Source organism: Ursus arctos, unplaced genomic scaffold, assembly GCF_023065955.2.
Source record: "Ursus arctos isolate Adak ecotype North America unplaced genomic scaffold, UrsArc2.0 scaffold_8, whole genome shotgun sequence".
Taxonomy (NCBI): Eukaryota; Metazoa; Chordata; class Mammalia; order Carnivora; family Ursidae; genus Ursus; species Ursus arctos.
Window position 1 is genome coordinate 24,265,505 of NW_026623100.1, and position 8,604 is coordinate 24,274,108.

The window sequence follows — 8,604 nt, forward strand, 5'->3', positions numbered from 1 at the left end:
GAAGCATAATAGGCAAAATTTAGCAAGTAATCAAATGTGCAAAGCATTCAATCAAAACTGTTGTAGACTGAATTGTGTCCCCCTCCCCCAAATTCACATTTTGAAGTCCTAACTTCCACTACCTCAGACTATATTTCTAGATAGGGTCTTTAAAGAGGTAAGAAAGTTAAAATGAAGTCTTTAGGGTGGACCCTAATCCAGTAGGTCCAGTATCCTTACAAAAGGAGATTAGTATATGGGCGTACACAGAAGGAAGACCATGTGAAAACAGGGCAAAGATAGCTATCTGTCCACAAGCCCAGGAGAGAGACCTTAGAAGAAACCAACCCTGGCAACATCTTGATCTTCAATTTCTGGTTTCCAGATTGGTGCAAAATACATTTGTTTCTGCTGTCTGGTCTGTGGTTCCTTGTTCTGGAAGCCCTAGCAAACTAATGCTAATGTTCTCTGTAAAGGACTTTTATTGTGTAGAAATACTCACAAGAATGGGAGAAGACTAGTGCATTAATGATTGCCATTTGAGTACCAAGTATAATATTTTAAAAGTAAAAAATACTCCAAAAATGCTTTATTTGGATATTAAATAAGATACATTAAGTTGCTGCTATAAATAGAAAAAAATGAATATATGGAAAGGGGTTCTTGTTAATGGAAAAAGCAAACTGGAGAGTAATATGTAAAATATAATCCCATACAATAATAAAAGCCTTCTAAGGTGATTTTGCTTATTTTATTTGCATGTTCTCCTGGATATCACAGCTTTTAACAGTAGCATAGCTTACAATTCATTTCAAACAAATCTACTTTTTATAAATAATTTTTTCAGTTGAATTGGTTCTCTTTTTGGCCTCTAGAAAATTTGTTTTCACTTGTTTTTGCTAGTTATCTTTTTCTGTTATATGTAACCCTTTAAATGACCTTATATAAATTTTTCATCATTTTATGATCTGTGCCAAGTATTTTACTCTTCTATTCTTATGCTTTTTATTTTGACCAAGATTAAATTATTTTCCTGTTAATCCTGAAATCACTCTGCTGCTTTTTCTGGTCCGGGTGTTAATACAAAAGCTAAATGTGAAAGGGGATGTCTGGGTGACTCAGTTGGCTAAGTGTCAGACTCTTGATTTCAGCTCAGGTCTTGATCTCAGGGTCCTGAGTTCAAGCTCCTCATTGGGCTCCATGCTGGGTATGGAGCCTACTTAAAAAAAAAAAAAAAAGTTAGAAACACATCACAGTCTCAGCTCTGGGGTGATTTTTGAGTTACCAGTGCAATCAAAAAGCATACAGTAACCTGTTTACTTCCTTGAGTCTATGCTGCAGACTGTAATCTCGAGGCCAAAGGCCCTGTCTTTACCACCTTATCTCTAGTACCTCAATGCTTGTCATATGATTGGTTAAATGAAGAAATAAATAAACTTTGCAGGCATCTTTGAAAATGTTCAAAAATTTTATTAAGCAAATATTATATGCTCAGGACTTAGCTGATACAGGAAATTCTTAAAGCAATTTTTGTAAGCTTACAAGAAACAATTTGCTATCTCAATTGGAAGATATTTTAATAGATGTGAAACAAAAGGTAAAAAACATAAAAGGAAAAATGTCATTCAGATTATAAATGCTGAATGACCTAGGTATTTAAACCATGGTCCTTGGACCAGCACATTAGCATCCCCTAGGAGGTTGTTAGAAATGCAGAATCTCAGACCTAACACAGACCTACAGAAATAGAATCTGTATTTTCATAAGATCTTCAGGTGATTTGTATGCACATCAATATTTAGGAAACACTGTTGGACAGACATCAAATAATGTAGGTATTCAAAAGGGGCCAGGAAGTCGGGAAAGACCTCATATGGAAAGCACTCAGTGAAGTCGTGTAAATATATGATTTCCAAGAATAATAGACCTGCTCCAGAACTCTAAGAACTTTCTAGACATAAAATTGTACAACGTTGTTGGTTTTCCTTGTATTTAATTTATATTAAACAATTTATATTCATTTGAAGTAAAAAAGAAAGTATCCTTGTTTCATGCTTTTAATGTTTGAATCATCTATTCTAATGCCCTAAATACTCCCTTATCTGAAATTTTTAAGTTGATGTGAACAGCAATTAGACATCATTTAGGATTGTATCAATTGAATGTATAATTAGTTGGTGTGAAATTAATGAAGAAGCAGTGGAGACAACGTATAAGAAGATTGATAACCTTAAGGTTGGTGCGGGTAAGTCAGGAGTGCCAAGTCCCCTGAAACTATTAATTGCCCGTTAATCATTCATGAATATATACTCTGTGTAGGTAGCATTACGCTTCTATTTTTTCATTCTTTTGAGGCACCTGAATCACAATAACATGAAAAAGGCACAAACCATAGTAGCTAATAATTTTTGGACTGATCGTACTTTTGTATCTGTATTCTCTTCAAACAGACTGAATAGTTTTCACAAATGACCTTAATGGTGATGGCCATTTAAATACTCACTGGTTTAAGGACAATACCAGTTATTAAGAATAATTGAATCAGTCATTAGTTTAACGGAGCGGATACTGTTTTAGCTACATAATGTGATGACTCAGCGTTTCATAAAGCCGGTATCAACTACACGTGTTAATTGTGGAGGACAATGAACAGGTAACAAAATAAGAATAACCCCAAATCCCTTTGTACTCATCATTGAAATATCAGTAAGTGAGTTTTTCAACTCTGACTTGCCTTCCCTGTTTGCTTCTGTAAAGCAGGACTAAGATGAAAATTTAATTTCTAATCAACATAACATAACATGATAGTTGGGTGCTTACTGGAAATATGTAAGTAATGCCTGACTACATAGAAAGGAGACGTTAATTTAGAACAGAAACTTTATCATAATAATAACCATAATAATTTTATTATCATGGTAAGTTTATATTTATAGACTTAAAATAACCTCTAATATAAGATTTTGACTGATGGGAATGGCATTGAGATTTTGTAAGGATGTTAATCTTAGACAGAATGTCATTATTCCTGCATTTGCTTTATCCTTGGGAAGAAAATGATTCATAATGAGGACATTTTTAAGCAGAGTGTCTCAAACATTCCATAGTTAATATTTCATGTTTCCCTATTTATTGTATCAGCTTTTTTTGCAGCATCATTTTAAAAGTTTAACTATTGTTATAAATGAAAATTGTTTTGATTTATTATAGCTTCTCTCTATACAATGAGTTTATTACAGACATGAATGCTAGGATTTTAGGCATTTTTAAAAGAGATACATGTGTTTTGTTTTCCTGCTCTCAATCATTGCTATTATACAATTAATATTACTTCTTAATTAGTTATTTTACATTGAAATGGAATTGAACTTAACCTCTGGCATTTCTCTTTCCTGAGACAATATTATATTGAAATAGCAAGTATTCACTTTCTAAGCCTTCATCAAGCAATCCTCCTTCCTTTAGTTGCTATTCAATTACATTATAATATCACGGTAACAGAACTAATGTTAATGAGTAACCATGAAGCATCTAATTCGAAAACTAAGTAAAAAGTAAGCTCATCTTAATATGAATCCTTTTTTTTAAGCAAAATGTGAAATGACATAGCCTTACAAATTATCCTTCCTGCCCCTTTAATATTTACAAATTTAAAATTCAATGGCTTTTCATTTTGAAAAACTAGTTTGGGCTCTCCTCTCTAGCCCAATCCTGGTGATGCTACAGAAGAGGAAATCTCTTATTTCCCCAAATCTAACAATTAAAAAAAAAGATGGAGGGAAGCCACCTAGGAAACAAATGTGTGGAAAATAAGTGGTAGCTTAGAAAGGGAGATGATGTCACTGATGGGAAAGGAGATAAAAACACTTTCCTTTCCTCTCCATTGTTTTATTAGCATTGCCCCTATCACTGCCTAATCACAGGTTAAGAAAACCACAAGCCAGACCGCACAGACAGCTTGGCAGGGAAGCATCAGGGCATCCCTGGATCCTAGCAGCACAAGACAAGTGTAGGTGAGCTGTCCACACCCGAGACTTCGCTCTTTCCCATCTTCCATGGTTTGAAACAAACAGCAATCGTACTGTACTGGAGTTTTCCAGTCACCTCATTTCCTAAACACCAAAAAGAGAAGCTAGGTCACAGGGTTCAGCACCTTCCCAGGGGTCACATTATTGGTCACAAAAGCTGAAAATCATGAAGTATGAGGTGGAGTTGGAAACTAATGTGTCACCAGTGAAATTTCAAGCTGTATGGAAGAAAAACAAGAGATGAGGTAACATATAACAGAGCCCCCTAGAAAACAGAATTGGGGGCAAAACTTATGTTCTAAAACTAATGTATAATCCCGCGTAGTGTGAGTGAGGGTCAGGGGAATTGGGGCAGCGAAGTGTAGGAAGCAAATACAGTGTGATGCGTTACCACGCTGGCATAGAACTTCCCCTCCCTAAGCTCCTGCTCTACTCAGAGGACGAAAGTGGCATTTCGTGTCTCTGACATCGGTGTCAGCTCAGACCCCGTACCACACAGCTGCAGATACTGATGGAAGTATTAAAACATGCATTTTCAGTGGGTATGATAGCACCCCTAAGGGGCCAAAAATTGGTTCTTGGTGGTGGGGGAAGGGGTTCCAAAAAATTCTTACACTTAAGGAAGTTGTATATGTATAAAGAACAGATATGGGACACCTGGGTGGCTCAGTCACATAAACGGCTGACACTTGATTGCAGCTCAGGTCATGATCTCAGGGTCATGGGATAGATCCTCCCATCGGACTCTGCACCCAGCAGGGAGTCTGCTTGAGATTCTCTCTCTCCCTCTCTCTCTGACCCTCGCCCCAGCTCTCTCTCTCTCTCAAATAATAAATCTTAAAAAAAAAAAAAAAAGATAAAGAAGAGATAAACTGCAGTTAGGGCCAGCTGCATAATTTGCAATGCCCTGTGCCAAATGAAAACGCGGGGCACCTCATTCAAAAAGGGAAAAAGTACCACTAAGGATACTAAAATATATGGCTTTTTCCTATTGCCTGCAGTCTAGCTCTCTACTTGTGATGGTGTTTATTTGCTATTTAATATCACTCAAAAATTAAAATTTTTAATTTTTGGATGAATTTTTCCATTCATCTTTATATAGTACAATCACCATTTTAAACGCAAATGTAAGACCAGTCTATTTTCCTATGTGGAATCACTAAAATTATGCAATTTGTATTTCACAGCTCATATATACATATGTATTTCTTTTTTTGACAGAACACTAGAAACATCGGACAAAACTGTCTTCCAAAGTGAGGATTTATGTACTGGCTCTTCTCTATCTCCTATTGATCAAACATTTACTTCTAGGGAGTTAACTCCTCACACACTTAGAGGGTCCAGCTGCTTTTGGAAATGTATTAAAGTTTCTTTTTTGCATAAATACATAGTCTGTTTTCATGAATGTTCCATGTACTTTTAAAAGGAAGCTTTATTTTCTAGCATTGGTGCACAAAGTCGGGTAACTATTATGTATCTTTAATACGTTCCTTTAAATTGAATCATTTAGGACTCCTTAGGCTTTTTATTTATTTATTTTTTATTTATTTTGCATAAATGTGTATTCTAGAATCCCTCCTTATCATACCTCTTATATCTTCATTATAAATTTTAGTCTTTACATTTATAAATCACTTCTTTGTCTTGTTTCACGATGTTTTGCTTAAATTCAGCCTTGTCAGATAATTATGTTTGTCACCCTGTTCTTTTGCTGGGGTTGTTTCATTTGCCTGGTATTTCTTGATCATCTTGTAATTTTAGCCTTTGTTGATGCCTTTGTTTGGGGTGCATCCCTTTTATATAGCAGAGAGCTGGGTTTTGCTCTCTGTGCCATCAGAATATCTTTTCTCTTTCAAAGATTATTTATTTTAGAGAGAGAGAGGCGGGTGGAGGGGAAGAGGGAGAGAATCTGCAAGCAGATTCCCTGCTGAGCGTGGAATCCGATGTGGGCTCCATCTCATGACCATGAGATCATGACCTGAGCTGAAACCAAGATTTGGGTGCTTAACTGACTGAGTTGCCCAGGCGCCCCTACAACTTTTCTCTTTTAAAAGGTGAGATAAGTACAGTTAAATGTTCTCGTAAAATGGATTTGTTTTTTCTGTCCTGTCAGATTATTTTATGTTTTGTGTTAAGTTATATTTTCTGTTTGTCTTCCACCATGTGGTTTGCTCTCTTTGAATTGAAATTTTCTATTGTTTTGTATTTCTTTTGGTATTATGATTTTGTTGTTCCAGTGGGCACACTAATGCTACTATCTCTATATAATTTCCTCAGTCCCAACCTGCCTGACCTAGAATCTTACCGATGGTGTGTCCCTTAAAAAATAGTGCAGTGCCCTTGTTTCTCACTTGTGTGATAAACAGTGCAATTGTATATCTCCCTTCACTTTCCTCTCTCCTCCCACTTTTTAAAAAAGATTTACTTATTTTAGAGAGAGAGCATGTGCATGCAAACGGGAGGACAGACAGAGGGAGCGGGAGAGACAATCTCCAGCAGACTCCCTGCTGAGCACAGAGCCAACTGGGGGCTTAATCCCAGGACACTAAGGTCATGACCTGAGCCGAAACCGAGTGAGACGTTTGACTGACTGAGCCATCCAGGCGCCCTTCTCCTCCCCCTTTTTAAGTTGTGTTATTTCCACTTTGTCAGAGCATGTACTATGTGTATATTGTTCTCAGTCTTTTATACCTACCTTTGTTAAATTTTAGATTTGTAATTAAATTTATCCGGAGCTTTAGAGAAGCTGTTTTGCTAAAGTTTCCCCGTTAGCCTCAGGGGTGAATGAAGTTTGATGTTAACAAGATTATTAAAGAAGGGCTCATTAGTACAAAATTGCTTAGTAGTGTATGTCCAACACTGATTTTTCATAGCCTTCCTTTTTGAAAGAAAACTTAGTTTGATATAAAAAAGAACACAATATTTTCAGGAAACTCAGATTTGATAATTATGCCTGTTATAATTTTATATATAGCCATGAGATAATAAAAATGTAATGTGTAATACAAATGAAGGCTTAAAAATGTCATTACTGAAACACTCTAAAATAAGTCAAGAAATGAAAAAAGAAGTGTAAAACTGGTAAGGGTACCTGAAAATTACAGATGGTATTATAAAGTTATAACCAAATATTTTCATAATTTCATTATATGTAAGGGTTTTAAATGATCTAATCAAAAGACAAAGATCATCAGATTGGATTTTAAAAATCTATTTATAATAAATCCATCTTAAAAGTAAAAGACATAATAAAGATATGACATTCATATATCCACACTAATAATTGCAAAATGACCTTTGGACAAAAAGGATTTGTACAAATGTGTAAGGACATCCTATAATGATAAAAACTTTGTTTCTTCAGGAAAACAACTATTTTGAATTTTTATTCTCTAATTATATGATCTCAGTATGAAAAAAATATTACTGTATTACTGGAAAAGATATAAAAATTAATAATTATACTGGGAAATATTAACACATACTTCCCAGTAATTGATAGTCAAAAATAAGGATAGAACATTTTTAATAAAGGAGACTTATCTAGAATGCTGCACCTATAAATTTCAGACGGAACATCTTTATTTCACACTCAAACGTGGAGAATTTATGATTAATCATATACTACTGTGCCACAGAGCAGTGCCAGTGCATTTCAGACTTCTGAATTCATGCCGAACGTGTTTTCTGACCTCTTGGAAATTAAGCTAGAAATCAATAAGAGTGACTAAAATCCAAAAAGACCTCAGTGTTTGAAAATTAGCAGAGATGAGCCTTTCAGGAATTGAAAGTCACACTGTACCTTGAACAGAGTGTATTTTTAACTTGATTCTGTGTAAATGAGAGGATGCAGGAGGGGGCCAGGGGAGAAAGCCAGAGAGAAAACAAGGCGTGCGTTTCTCAAAGTGGTCACAACATGGTGAGAAATGTAATTTAAAATGAAGGGTAAATGCTGCTCACCAAATACATTTTTCTCTAGTTCTGATTTTGTTATTTTATTTCTTTGCCTTTTCCCCCGCTTTGGCTTCCATGATTTTTAAAATCTGTGCAGGCAAAATCTTCCCTGAAAACAAGCAGCACAGATTAAATGACTCAAGGAGGCCCTAGCTGCTGTCTGCTTTGAGGCAGGCTGGAGCTATGGGAGGTGTCCCTTACTTGACTGGTAGGTTTTTCATGGGCCCTGATGCCCACTCTTGTGGCAGATATCAAATGAAGACTTTTTCTCTTTTCTGAGATTTTTCAAATTGGGACCTCAGTCTTTTATGTGCTTCAGGCACCCTCCAGCAGATAATTATGATTTCTCTCGGTCCCTAGATTTCCACAGCCTACCATACCCAGATATTCTGTTTCCTCCTAGTAAGTGCCTTTTTGGGTAGACTGTCCCGAGATAACTAATAGTGGCTTCCCGAATGGGAACTGGATTAGACCATGAGACGCCCCTGCCCTCTCCTGTTAGTGGACATAAAATGAAATTTACATTCATCCTGTCTGTTCTGCCATCAGAGGCTGTGCAGGCTACACCTTGCCTTTAGACTTTTTAAGATATGAGTCACATGTATTCCCCATGGCTCCCAAACTCTGGTGACACTTATTA